The 15,000-nt window shown below is 44.7% G+C and overlaps 2 protein-coding genes across 2 annotated transcripts in view; both read right to left on the bottom strand.

Moving 5' to 3' along the window:
• The window catches only part of LOC125297410 (E3 ubiquitin-protein ligase TRAF7-like), a 24,727-nt gene extending 14,836 nt beyond the window's left edge, over window positions 1-9,891 (bottom strand). Inside the window, exon 1 of the mRNA XM_048247784.1 lies at window positions 9,856-9,891. The gene's annotated coding sequence lies outside the window, so the exon portion shown is untranslated. The remainder of the gene's footprint in view (window positions 1-9,855) is intronic.
• Window positions 1-15,000, bottom strand: part of LOC125297248 (NACHT, LRR and PYD domains-containing protein 3-like) — a 246,988-nt gene that overhangs the window by 91,279 nt on the left and 140,709 nt on the right.

Raw genomic sequence — 15,000 nt, forward strand, 5'->3', positions numbered from 1 at the left:
TCGGTCATCTCCTCCTGATCTGTGCCTTGCCGCGGCAAGTGAGCTTTGAACTAAACAGGTCTTGTCTACTTGTGTTTGTGTGTCATCTGAATAATATATATGTGCCCCATACATGGAATCAGAGTGCCTACTGTATGTAGTAAATGGAAAATCTCTACAGCAAAAAAAGCTACCGCTACATGCATTTGGTTTGTTTCTGCCATTTATTAGTAATGATTTACATAGTTTGTTTACTACTTAGTATTTACCTGAGCATTCAGTATTGTGCAATATAGCATACAGAAGGTGAGGGACATTTTGGGGGGAAAGAAGTGGTGCATTTTATCATTCAAACATACGACTTTTCATGAAAATTCTATAATCCAAGATGGCCGCCAACATATGACGTCATAATATGCAAATTAGATATAAACATTTAATCCCTACATACACTTTGGGTCCTCCTTAATATTCCTCTAATTTACAGAAAGTCTTTATCTCTTATCACTTTTAAGATATAGCCTTTTGAAATGAAGATGTCAAAATCGAACGTTTCGGAAAAAAACCTCTGGCGCCTAAAGGGTTAAAAGAAAGCCAAATATTCATCATCATCATCATGGCTGCATTTCCAGTATTGGCGATAAGTAGTCGTTTGTCCACTAGATGGTGCATCATTGCAGTGAGACGTAATTTTGTTGGAAGTTAAAAGTGGGTTGGAAAAACAATGGACGCTTCCTACAAGGACTGTAGTTTACCGCAGAGAACGTCAGGTACGTTAATCTTATAATATCAATAAGGACCTAGGTACAATAATGTTGCCGTTAGCGTTGGTTGAGTGATGGAGGCCAATTTGATTGCATTTGTAGAAAACTATAAATGCGATTATACCAAGCAAATTAATAGCAGCACTGTAATTGTATCTTTCGACTGTCATTTGTTGCACGTGCTACAAAAATCATTCTGTGCAATGGAAGATTTACCAACGTTACACCGGTCTGATACAGTTTGCCTATACATCGTGAGACTGAGGCGCCTGTTTATTTGTTTGAAGTGCATGCAGGGTGTGAGGGGGAATCGATGTGCTTTGATTCCAGCTTGGTAGTTGTAGTCTGTGAGATTAAAAAGCACGTGTGTGTGAAGTATCCAAACAATGACATCTTCATTTCATTATGGCTGCTTTAGCAACACACCTTAAGCTACTGTGTAGTGGATCCCATTTAGAAGTGGCTACTTCATTCGCGCTTTCCTTGACTCATGGAGCTACGTGAATTTTATTACAACTTTTCGCACAATATGGCAGTTTAAGTCTGCTTGATACTGTAAGGCGTAAGCCATTGGTTTCCAAAGGAGATTTTATTTGTGTCGCCAGCATAGCCTATTGAGTCAATAGTATTGACAATTTATGTTGTAAATAGGCCTACCTTATAGGCCTACCTGTAGCTTAGGGAAGCTAACAGTTTTCTATTAGGATCTAGTTTGTTAGTTACAGTTTTGTCATAACTCCCTGATGCATTTTTGCATTTAGAATAGCCAGAGTGTGGATATCTCAATCGGAAAATTAAACAATTATATTTTAACAAAAATAACATTATTTTTTGATTTCTTAAAAGATTGAGCTTGGTCTGGTGAAAGCCAGACAAGCCATGGACCTCAGTTACACAATGCAAGGGAACATGAGTCAGTATATTTGCACGAACAACAACGGACAACAGCTCTTCAACTTTGGCCCGTTAAAATGTGTATGAACAGTCTAGCGACGCATTTCATCAAGGCCCATTTGGACATGTCAGTTATTTGCACCACTGGTTAGATGTAAAACAGCATTTCGTTTTAGACTACTGTTACTTAATTTGTGCATTGACAATAAAGTATCACATGAACTAAAGATGACTAAAATCTTATGCAGAAGAAGAAACATTCACAAAAAATCCATCTATCCAAAAATGACCTTTGTTTTTGATATCTGTTGAAAACGGCATGGAACTGACAGAGATGTTTTTGTTTATTAATAAATAAATAAATACATACATAAATAAATAAAAATACATTATAACATTATGCTGATACCGTTTGCTTTTCCCAAATACAATGTAGCCTACAGGTGTAAGTGACCTTTCATCAATCCAGTTGCAATGGATGAACTGTGATGAACTGCCCTACTTGTGATTGTTTGGAGATTTTAAAGGTTTTATAACAATGCTACAAGTTCTTTGGCTATTCTACAATCTATTCACCTTTTCAGCACCACTAGACTACTTTCTGTGCAGCCGCACACACACAGGCATGCCAAACAAGCATACACAAAAGTTTCAAGAGTGGGGGATGGAGTAAAAGATGGAGACAAATTGATTAGTGTGATTTATTTTCACGGAAAGGATGTACAGGACTGAGCGGCAGTCATATTTTGCGGTACATATAGTTTATTTATTTATTTATCCTATCATCTTTGGTCCTCCATATTCTCTTCAGTAGCATGCAGCTGCAGTTCTCATTTGGAGCTTCAATGTTGTTACAGTCAATCATCATGAAAATCAATCCTCATAACATTTGTTAACTTATAGATTAATTGAAATAAATCCTGGACACCTGGTTCATTGGTGTGGCATACCAGTTCTGGCCAGTTTGTAGTAGGGGGTGGGACTATTTAAGGACGTGGCTCACTTACCCTTTTGGGTATTGAGAGAGAAGCCTGGCTCTCCTTCTGTAAGGCGTTACAGAGAGTCGTGTAGAGAGTCATTACTGCATTGATTTTATATTGACTGAGATGTCTTTTGGAATCTGGGTTTATTTTGTTTGTGTAGTTTTTTTTTTACTGTTATTACTTTTTTTTTTTTTTTTAAAACTGGTTGGACAAGTAAAAATAGTCTCACTCATGATCTGATAACATCTCCTGTGAGTTATTTTCCACCTGCATGACCTAGCCCACATCCCAACTTGGTTGATTGGCCACCTCGGTCGCTCACACGCCTCCTTAAAACACACTAACATACAGACACACAGAGCATATACACACACACACACACACAGCATGCACATGCACATATACACACTCACACACACACACACACACACAGCATGCACATGCACATACACACAATTAGAGGGAAGACAAAGAGAGAGGAAGAGTGAGACCTGGATTCTGACATCAGTGTTATTTTCATTCATGCAGTGCATGCTATAATACAACTAGAAGAGACACAACTGAATAAGGAAGCAAGAGTTAAACGTTCATAACAAGATGAGTTGTCATATCAACACAACTTAACCTCCTGATACAGAACAAGTTCGGCCAGTTCTCTACAGGGAGTGTTTGAGACTCAAGGAAATGACAAGAGAATAAAACTCAAAACTGTCAGTTCCTTTGTTTACTAATTATGAGTTGCAGGTTTGGAGGTGTCTGTATGTAACATGTGTATGTAATGTTTGTATGGAGTCCAATTTGTAGCCTTATTAATAGCAGTTTAATTTAAGAGCAGAATGGCGATCTCTGTGTCCATACATCTCCAACTATGGATCTGTTTTAGAGGCAGAATTGTGATTGGTTCTATTTTAGAACTTCGAAGAGAAGTGTTTGAGTTCAAGGAAGAGAAGATAGAATTACCAGCAGCCCAGTTTAGACTTGATTTTGTTTTTGTTTGTCTGTCCCTGAGAAAACTTTACCACCTATTGTTTTGAACTGAACACCTTGAAGATGCAGCCTGTGTATGTCACGCATTAACTATTTTGGCCACTAGATGTCGCCAAAAACTTCTGTTCTGTCCCTAGCTAGTCACTTGTTACCCAATCCTCTTGTTATCCAATTAACCTGTTCCTCATTGTCTCTGGTCACATGTCTCATTTCCTCATTGTGTCAGTGTATTTAAACCCTGCTCTTTGTCTGTGCTAAGTCTTCGTGATTACCCTGTGTGTCTCAAGCTCTAAGCCTTTGTGGAAATTTGTGGAAGTGTTTGCCCTGTGGATTCTTTACCTCTGTGTTGACCCGGACTGTTTAAGGTATCTCCTTTGGATTCTCCTATTGGATTTGTTTGCCTTTCCTCCCTCGGACTGAACTCTGTTATCTGAACCCTGGCTTGGCTCTTGGACTTTGATTTTCTGGATTACGCCTTGGATTGATGTTTTTGGATTTAACTTTTTGGACTGTTTTTGACTTTTTTTCGGATCTTCTGAGCTTTTGTGTCTAAAACCTGAAATAAACTCAGTTAATCTTACTTTGTCTGCTCTGCACTTGAGTCATTAGTCTCAGTGGCCTAGTGGGTTAAAAGTCAGTTTGCCACTCCGACGGCCCGGGTTCTGGACCCGGCCGTGACAGAAGACTTAGCCATGACTGACTCAGCAGAAGCATCAAGTTCCCTTAACGTTGTTCCCACTGAGTTTGAAAAAATAATGGCTGCCTTGAATAGCTTTGGTGCAACAATGGACATACATGGGCAAGCATTGGCAAATCAACATAATGTTTTAAGTCGCCATGACCAAATTCTAAGGCAACTCTATGAAACAGTTCAGAGCTTGACTCCACTACAACCATCAGCTCCTCCTACTGCTCCACCTGCTGGTCCACAACCTCTGGTTCCCCCACCTGCTCCTGCTCCAGGTCCACCTCCGGGTTCTGAACCTCGGCTTCCTACACCTCGGAGGTATGACGGTGCTCTGGGCCAATGCCGGGGGTTCCTGACCCAGTGCCAATTGACTTTTGAATTGCAACCTTCTATGTATCCTATGGATAGGGCTAAAATTGCTTATGTGGTTACTCTCCTGACTGATAAGGCCTGTGCCTGGGCTACAGCCATCTGGCAGAAACAAGGCCCTGAGTGCTCGAATTTCAAAACATTCTCTGATGGCATGCTGCGTGTTTTTGATCAATCTGCCACAGGTCAGGGGTCTGCAAGACAACTCTTAAATCTCCGCCAGGGGAGGAACAGTGTAGCTGATTATGCCATCACTTTTCGAACCCTAGCAGCTGACAGTGGCTGGAATGAGCCAGCACTTGTGTCAGCTTTTATGAATGGGCTATCTGAAGCTTTGAAAGATGGCCTGGCGTCAATTGACTGTCCCAACAACCTTGAGTCCCTGATTGCCCACGCAATACGTTTAGACAGTCGGCTCCGGGAACATAACCGGAACCGTACCAGTTATCCAGTTACATCCGAGGGGCCACCTCCTCTCTGGCAACAGTCTGCAATCCCCACAGATGATCCTGAGCTAATGCAAATTGGACGTGCTCGCTTGTCTCAGGCTGAGAAGGATCGGCACAGAAGGGAGAGATGCTGCATTTACTGTGGCAAGCCTGGTCACTTCAGAGCTTCCTGCCCAGATCTCTTGGGAAAAGACCAGTCCCGTCCAGCAGAGGGAGGGCTGTGACGGGAGCCACCTTTTCTCCCGAATTACCCGGTGCTGGTGTCTACCTTCCCATTAAAATCTCTTGGGCAGAAGAAGTGTACTCTTGCCATGCCTTGGTAGATTCTGGTGCTGCTGGAAACTTTATTGATGCCAACCTTGTTAACAGACTCAACGTTCCTCAAGTCCCTCTTGATGTCCCTCTCTCTGTCACCGCCTTAGATGGCCACCCTCTTGGTCCAGGGGTGGTGACTTCTGTTACATCCTCTGTGCGTCTCATGATTTGAGAATCACCAAGATGAGATAGCGTTGCATCTAATAAGCTCCCCTGAATTCCCAGTGGTATTAGGTTTCCCTTGGTTAAACCGCCACAATCCTCACATAGATTGGAGTCGAGGTGTTATCCTTGAATGGGGTCCCCACGTGTCACGCTACATGCCTCTTTGCAAGCCCTTCCTTTCAGCCAGAGTCTATAGATCCCTCCGAGTTATCCCATGTCCCCGCTGAGTATCTGGACTTGAAGGAGGTGTTCAGCAAGAAAAGAGCATCTACTCTTCCACTCCATAGGCCTTATGACTGCGCCATTGAACTCCTGCCTGGCACCGCTCCTCCACGCGGCCGTATCTTCTCTCTTTCTTTACCTGAGCGTAAGGCAATGGATGCCTACATCATGGATGCCCTGGCCTCTGGTTTTATTCGCCCCTCTACTTCTCCAGCAGGGGCAGGGTTCTTCTTTGTGGGTAAAAAAGATGGAGGTTTACGCCCATGTATTGACTACCGGGGTCTCAACAAGATCACCGTTCGTAATCGCTACCCTCTGCCTCTGATGTCTACTGCTTTTGACCTACTTCAGGGAGCCACCATCTTCTCAAAACTGGATCTGCGCAACACGTATCATCTTGTCAGAATCCGCCAAGGAGACGAATGGAAGACTGCGTTTAACACCCCATCTGGTCATTATGAGTACCAAGTGATGCCCTTTGGGCTAACCAACGCCCCTGCAGTCTTCCAGGCCCTAATCAATGATGTTCTCAGGGACATGATTAACCAATTTGTGTTTGTGTACCTGGACGATATTTTAATATTCTCAAAGTCCTTACACGAGCATCACCATCATGTGCGTCAGGTTCTCCAGAGGTTGCTCAAGAATTCTCTCTTTGTTAAACCAGAGAAGTGTGAATTCCACACCACTGAGGTCTCCTTCCTCGGATTCATCATCAGGGAAGGCAGTGTTGAAATGGATCCTAAGAAGACACGAGCAGTGAGTAACTGGGCTACTCCTAGGTCTGTCAAGGAGATCCAAATATTTCTGGGGTTTGCAAATTTCTATCGCAAATTTGTCCGAAATTTCAGTTCTGTGGCTGCTCCCATTACCAGGCTGACTAAGAAAAATAATGTGCCCTTCGTTTGGACTCAGGAGGCGGATAAGGCATTCAAGAAGCTGAAGCAAAGCTTTTCCTCTGCCCCCATTCTGACGCTGCCCGATCCAACATTGCCATTCATTGTTGAGGTGGACGCATCAGATGTCGGGATAGGTGCTGTCCTGTCTCAACGCTCATCGGATGGAAAGCTGCATCCTTGTGCTTTCATGTCCCACCGTTTGACTAATACGAGACCAGGTATGATGTTGGAGATAGAGAGCTATTGGCAGTTAAAGCGTGCCCTAGAAGAATGGAGACACTGGCTGGAGGGGGCCCAGCATCCATTCTTGGTATGGACTGACCACAAGAACCTGGAATACCTCCAACAAGCCAAACGCCTGAACCCCCGTCAAGCCCGGTGGGCACTGTTCTTCACTCGTTTTGATTTCACACTCTCATACCGCCCTGGAACCAAGAACAAGAAGCCAGATGCACTCTCTAGGCAATTCCTTCCCTCAAGTCGGGAAGATGATGAGGTGAGAACCATAATTGCTGCTAAACGAATAGTGGCACCTATCCACTGGGGAATTGAGGCAATTGTGAAGAAGGCACTTCTGAAACACCCAGATCCTGGAACTGGTCCAAGAGGACTGCTGTATGTGCCCCGGATTGTAAGGTCCCAGGTTCTTCAATGGGGCCATTCATCCCACCTCACTGCCCATCCTGGGTCCCAGAGGACCTGTGAGTTTCTCCAGAGACGTTTCTGGTGGCCTGATATGTTAAAAGACATCAAGGCTTTTGTGGCCAGCTGCTCTGTGTGCGTCCAGAGTAAGAACCAACATCAACGTCCACAAGGTCTTCTGCATCCCCTCCCCATCCCTCATCGCCCTTGGTCTCATCTGTCCATGGACTTCGTCACCGGTTTACCAGTTTCTGAAGGTAACAGTGTTATTCTGGTTATTGTTGATAGATTTTCTAAAGCCTGCCGTTTCATACCTTTGCCCAAGCTGCCTACAGCATTTGAGACTGCTAAGCTTGTTTTTCTCCATGTTTTTCGAGTTTTTGGCCTCCCCCAGGACATCGTCTCGGACAGGGGTCCCCAGTTCTCCTCCTGTGTGTGGCGGGCCTTTTGTAAGCTGATTGGAGCCACAGCCAGCCTCTCATCTGGGTATCATCCTCAGTCTAATGGCCAGACTGAACGGGTCAACCAGCAGCTGGAGACTACTTTGAGAAGTCTGGTGTCCGACAACCCCACTTCCTGGAGCTCTCAACTGTTGTGGGCAGAATACGCTCATAATACCCTCCAGTCTTCAGCCACAGGGATGTCGCCTTTTCAAACCCAGTTTGGGTATCAGCCGCCACTGTTCCCTGAACAAGAGGGGGAGGTCAGTGTTCCCTCTGTCTTGCACTTCGTCCAGCGTTGCAAGAGGACCTGGCGGCGAGCTCGACGGTCACTGCAGCAGACATCCAAGAGGAACCAGCGTCAGGCCAATCGCCGTCGGAGGCCTGCACTGCAGTTCCGACCTGGACAGCAGGTTTGGTTGTCCTCTAAAGACATCCCGTTGCGGGTGGAATCCCGCAAACTGGCCCCTCGTTTTATCGGTCCCTTCAAGGTTACCCACAGAGTTAACCCAGTCACCTACCGTCTCCAGTTGCCCCGGTCCCTGAAGATCAATCCCACTTTCCATGTGTCCCAGTTATGCCCAGTCCTGTTTTCCCCCTTTGCCCCTATCCCCAAGGCCCCCCCCGCCTCCGGATCATTGATGGTCAGCTCACTTACACTATTCGCCCGGTTGCTGGACTCCGCCCGGGTTCACAGGCGGGATCCAGTACCTGGTGGACTGGGAGGCTATGGACCAGAGGAGCGCTCCTGGGTCCCAGCACGAGATGTCCTGGACAAAGATCTCAAAAAGAACTTTCATCTCCAACATCCTGATTGTCCAGGGAACGTCAGGAGACGTTCTTAGAGAGGGGGGTCCTGTCACGCATTAACTATTTTGGCCACTAGATGTCGCCAAAAACTTCTGTTCTGTCCCTAGCTAGTCACTTGTTACCCAATCCTCTTGTTATCCAATTAACCTGTTCCTCATTGTCTCTGGTCACATGTCTCATTTCCTCATTGTGTCAGTGTATTTAAACCCTGCTCTTTGTCTGTGTCTTTGCTAAGTCTTCGTGATTACCCTGTGTGTCTCAAGCTCTAAGCCTTTGTGGAAATTTGTGGAAGTGTTTGCCCTGTGGATTCTTTACCTCTGTGTTGACCCGGACTGTTTAAGGTATCTCCTTTGGATTCTCCTATTGGATTTGTTTGCCTTTCCTCCCTCGGACTGAACTCTGTTATCTGAACCCTGGCTTGGCTCTTGGACTTTGATTTTCTGGATTACGCCTTGGATTGATGTTTTTGGATTTAACTTTTTGGACTGTTTTTGACTTTTTTTCGGATCTTCTGAGCTTTTGTGTCTAAAACCTGAAATAAACTCAGTTAATCTTACTTTGTCTGCTCTTTGTCATTAGTCTCAGTGGCCTAGTGGGTTAAAAGTCAGTTTGCCACTCCGACGGCCCGGGTTCTGGACCCGACCGTGACAGTGTAGTGGTTTTGATAGTTTCTTTATGCACGGGTATAACCCTTCTCTTCCTGGATGCTCTAGAAAGAGTTAAAAATTCATGACAAGATCAATAATTCTAGGTATTTCACCTTTGATTGTATCAACAGGACTAAACTAGCCTTTCACTTGAGGGATGTATCAGAACATTCTGGTTTGAATTTTGTTTATTTTGTGTCATTTTTTTTCTAACAAACTTGTTATTGTATTTATTGTTGATCACCTATTTTGCCAGTAAGAGTATTTTCTTAAGCATAACACATTGTGGTTGCTCTGCAATTCTAAATCTCAAGCTGGGAACATGTTCCAGTATGGGGTCACATGATAAGCAGGAAATCAGCACAAGGACAACATTCAACCCTTGAGTCCGCAGCTACAAAACATTATTTTGTGTCCCTGGCTACCATTCATAGTGTTCTAAGAATTAAGATCTTGTAAGTCTACGTATACAATCTTCTCTATACTTTTGTTTAGAGCAATTGTTTATATGCACAAAGATCATTTGCCTATCTTTTATTTCATTCTCACCCTCAAACCATATCCAATTCCATTTCACAACAAAATGGCAAAAAGTCACTCACCTTGAGATCTTTTTAACCACCTAAGATATATTCCATCTGTACTGGCTGATACCTGTTTCAGAATGAACTCTGTGTTCCTGCAAGAAGCTGTTATACAGGTTGTACAGCTTAGAAAACTTTCCACCTAAAGCCCGTCCTTCAGTATTGAGATTGTTTCCTTAAAGACACAGTACGTGGTGTAGGTGTAGAGTATGTGGAAGGGGGAATTTTACACAATTGACCTGAAAAAGTCGCTTAACTAAGAGTTCCTCAGTACAACAGTAAGGCATGGGTGCTGTGTTCAGTAGCCAGGACCAACTGTGTCCATGAACCTGTTCACTCAGGGTAAGTGTGTTATGTGCAGGTGAACCGCATTTCCCAGAATGCACTAGGTATTCAGATAGTGTACATGTGAGCAGCAGTGAGAGAGAAAGCTGATGACCTGACTGAGTGGAGATCAGTAGAGAGAGAGAGCTGAGGGACCTGACTGAGAGGAGATCAGTAGAGAGCTGAGGGACCTGACTGAGGAGATCAGCAGAGGGAGCTGAGTGACCTGACTGAGAGATCAGCTGTGTGGACTCAAGTCACATGATTTTGATGATTTCAGACTCGACTTGACAAAATTAGAAATGACTTGTAACTCCACTTGGACTTCCATGCTATTGACTCAAGACTCGACTCTGACTTTGCCCCTTTGACTAATGACTTGTAATGACTTGGGGCATGGGTAAAATGATTTGTATCTTATAAAAACTATTTTCTGCCCATACCAACTTCAGCAGCCTCAAGTTCATTGTGAACGTTACAGCTAACCCAACGTTATTTTGCATGGAATGCAGGTCTCTTTTCTAGTATGAGAAAGGAAAAGGGATGGACATCACTGAACATGCTCCCATTTGTCGTCTGACCACTGGATCCTGTGATATTGTGATGGATCTGTGACCCCAAAATCCTCTCTCTTTGTGAGTGAGTTATCAGGGCATATCTGTGAGCCCAAAATCCTCTCTCTGTGTGAGTTAGAGTGTGTGTGTGTGTGTGTGTGTGTGTGTGTGTACCTGGACATGTAAGTGTGTGTGTGTGTGTGTGTGTGTGTGTGTGTGTATGTGTGTGCATCTGAACATGTGTGTGTGTGTGTGTGTGTGTGTGTGTGTGTACCTGTCTAAGTGTGTTTAAGCTCTCCCTGTGTGTGTGTGTGTGTGTGTGTGCGCATCTGAACATGTGTGTGTGTGTGTGTAGATAGATAGATAGATAGATAGATACTTTATTGATCCCCAGGGGAAATTCAAGGTCTCAGCAGCATACAGACAACACAAACACATTCTTTAACAGCAGAAGAGTAATTAAAGTATATAATATAAAAACACAACTAAGCAGTAAGGACAGTAGAAGATAAAGAATATGCTAAATATACTAAAATACAAATTATACTAACACTTAATACAATATATAAAAATATACTAAAATACAAATAACAAAATTACAAATTATACTAACACTTAATCTAAATCAATTCTAAAACAGTATCCACATAGTGGTGATTAATAAATCAGAGGCGCTTGCAATGACTGAGGCAGGGACTGAGCCTGTGATTCTCTGTGCATAGTAAGGTATGGTAAGGTGCTCTAAGGTGCTCTGTGTGAATGAGTGTCATGGTGGTAGTGCAATGGTGATAGTGGTCATGGTGATAGTGCAAATAACTAAGTCAACAGTGCAACAATGCAGAAATAAAGTAAAGGAAAGTCTATATATCTACTATATATTTAACTATTTAAGAAAATGTATAAGTGTGGCCACAGTTCGGCTGTGGCATGGAGGGGGTTATGCATATGTGCTAATGTGCTAATATAGCATAAAACAGTGAGGCATAAAGACAGTGGTACAAGTGGCTAGTGGACAGGCAGTACCAAACATGGAGGGGATGAAGAGGCAGACAGACTATGCAGAGAAGTCTATCTCTCCTCTTCCCTTAAGTGAGGCATTGAACAGTTCAATGGCCCTGGGGACAAATGACTTTCTCAGTCTGTCAGTTGTGCAAGGCAGTGAGCAAAGTCTCCAGCTGATCAGGCTCTTCTGTTTAACAATAGTGCTGTGGAAGTGGGTGACACTCATTGTCCAAGATGTTGATCAGTTTGTTCAGGGTCCTTTTGTCAGATAGTGAAGTGATACACTCCAGTTCAGCTCCCACTACAGAGCCAGCTTTCCTTACCAGCCTGTCAATTCGCCCCCACATCCTTCTTCCTTGTGCTTCCACCCCAGCATACTACTGCATAGAAGAGGACGCTGGCAACAACAGACTGGTAGAACATCCTGAGGAGCTTACTGCACACATTGAAGGACCGCAGCCTCCTCAGGAAGTACAGCCTGCTCTGCCCTTTCTTGTAGAGTGCATCAGTGTTGGCTGACCAGTCCAGTTTATTGTCCAGGTGGAGACCCAGATACTTGTAGGTGCTAACCACCTCCACATTGACCCCATCAATGTGAACTGGTAGCAGAGTGGGCTTAGACCTGGAAATCCACCACCATCTCCTTGGTCTTTGAAGTGTTAAGTTGAAGATGATTGAGTTTGCACCATTGCACAAAGTCCTCCCACCAGGCTCCTGTACTCCTCCTCCTGCCCGTTCCTGATACACCCCACAATTGCAGTATCATCAGAAAACTTCTGCATGTGGCATGACTCGGTGTTGTAGCAGAAGTCAGATGTGTACAGGGTGAACAGGACTGGAGAGAGCACAGTTCCCTGTGGCGCTCCGGTGCTGCAGATCACAGTGTCAGAGAGACAGTTCTTCAGTCTGACAAACTGTGGTCGCTCGGTCAGGTAATCTGTAATCCAGGTTACCAGGTGAGCGTCCACACCCATCTGCAAGAGCTTGTCTCCCAATCTGAGGGGCTGGATGGTGTTAAAAGCACTTGAGAAATCAAAGAACATGGGAATGTGTCCTGTGTAGAAGATAAGTGATGGCATCGTCCACGCCCACTTTCTCCTGGTAAGCAAACTGTAACGGGTCTAGTGCATGGCGTACCTGGGGTCTGAGCATTCCAATCGCTCCATTGTCTTCATCACATGTGATGTAAGAGCGACAGGTCTGTATTCATTAAGCTCACTAGGGTGTGGCTTCTTAGGGACAGGGGTGAGACATGATGTCTTCCACAGTGTTGGAACTTGTCCAAGGCGTAGGCTTAAATTGAAGATGTGCTTCAGTGGTTCCCCCAGTTCAGCAGCACAGGCCTTGAGTAGCCTTGGGCACAGTCTGTCAGGCCCAGCTGCTTTATTGCTGCGCAATATCTTAAGTTGGACTGTGTGTGTGTGTGTGTGTGTGTGTGTACCTGAACATGTAAGTGTGTGTGTGTGTGTGTATGTGAGTGTGTGTGTGTGTGTGTGTGTGTGTGTACCTGTCTAAGTGTGTTTAAGCTCTCCCTGTGGGTGTGTGTGTGTGTGTGTGTGTACCTGGACATGTAAGTGTGTGTGTGTGTGTGTGTGTGTGTGTGTGCGTGCATCTGAACATGTGTGTGTGTGTGTGTGTGTGTGTGTGTGTGTGTGTGTGTGTGTGTGTGTGTGTACCTGAACATGTAAGTGTGTCCACGGCTGGGGGAGGCCACGGCTGCCCCCATATCTAATTTATTAATTCATTTATCCTGTCATCTTTGGTCCTCCATATTCTATTCAGTAGCATGCAGCTGCAGCTCTCAATTGGAGCTTCAATGTTGTTACAGTCAATCATGAAAATCAATCCTCATAACATTTGTTAACTTATAGATTAATTGAAATAAATCCTGGACACCTGGTTCGTTGGTGTGGCATACTTTTGTTTAGAGCAATTGTTTATATGCACAAAGTAAGATCATTTGCCTATCTTTTATTTCATTCTCACCTTCAAACCATATCCAATTCCATTTCACAACAAAATAATTAAAGGCACTCACCTGGAGATCTATTTATCCACCTAAGATATATTCCATCTGTACTGGCTGATACCTGTTTCAGAATTAACTTTGTGTTCCTGCAAGAAGCTGTTATACAGGTTGTACAGCTTAGAAAACTTTCCACCTAAAGCCTGTCCTTCAGTGTTGACATTGTTTCCTTAAAGACACAGTATGTAGCATAGGTGGGAGAGGGAATTTTACACAATTGACCTGAAAAAAGTCGCTTAACTAAGAGTTCCTCAGTACAATAGTAAGACATGGGTGCTGTGTTCAGTAGCCAGGACCAATTGTGTCCATGAACCTGTTCACTCAGGGTAAGTGTGTTGTTATGTGCAGGTTAAGTGAACCGCATTTCCCAGAATGCAATATATAGTCAGATAATGTACATGTGAGCAGCAGTGAGAGACGGGGGGCTGAGGGACCTGACCGAGAGGAGATCAGTAGAGAACTGAGGGACCTGACTGAGAGGAGATCAGTAGAGAGAGCTGAGGGACCTGACTGAGAGGAGATCAGCAGAGAGAGAGAGCTGAGGGACCTGACTGAGAGGAGATCAGCAGAGAGAGCTGAGGGACCTGACTGAGAGGAGATCAGCAGAGAGAGAGAGAGAGAGCTGAGGGACCTGACTGAGAGATCAGCAGAGAGAGATGAGGGACCTGACTGAGAGATCAGCAGAGAGAGAGCTGAGGGACCTGACTGAGAGGAGATCAGTAGAGAGAGAGAGAGAGCTGAGGGACCTGACTGAAAGGAGATCAGTAGAGCGAGAGAGAGCTGAGGGACCTGACTGAGAGATCAGCAGAGAGAGAGCTGAGGGACCTGACTGAAAGGAGATCAGTAGAGCGAGAGAGAGCTGAGGGACCTGACTGAGAGGAGATCAGCAGAGAGAGCTGAGGGACCTGACTGAGAGGAGATCAGCAGAGAGAGAGAGCTGAGGGACCTGACTGAGAGATCAGCAGAGAGAGCTGAGGGACCTGACTGAGAGGAGATCAGCAGAGAGAGAGAGAGAGAGCTGAGGGACCTGACTGAGAGATCAGCAGAAAGAGCTGAGGGACCTGACTGAGAGATCAGCAGAGAGAGAGCTGAGGGACCTGACTGAGAGGAGATCAGTAGAGAGAGAGAGAGCTGAGGACCCTGACTGAAAAAGGGAGATCAGTAGAGCGAGAGAGAGCTGAGGGACCTGACTGGAGAGATCAGCAGAGAGAGAGCTGAGGGACCTGACTGAAAGGAGATCAGTAGAGCAAGAGAGAG

This window comes from Alosa alosa, chromosome 7, assembly GCF_017589495.1.
Source record: "Alosa alosa isolate M-15738 ecotype Scorff River chromosome 7, AALO_Geno_1.1, whole genome shotgun sequence".
NCBI classification, from domain to species: Eukaryota; Metazoa; Chordata; class Actinopteri; order Clupeiformes; family Clupeidae; genus Alosa; species Alosa alosa.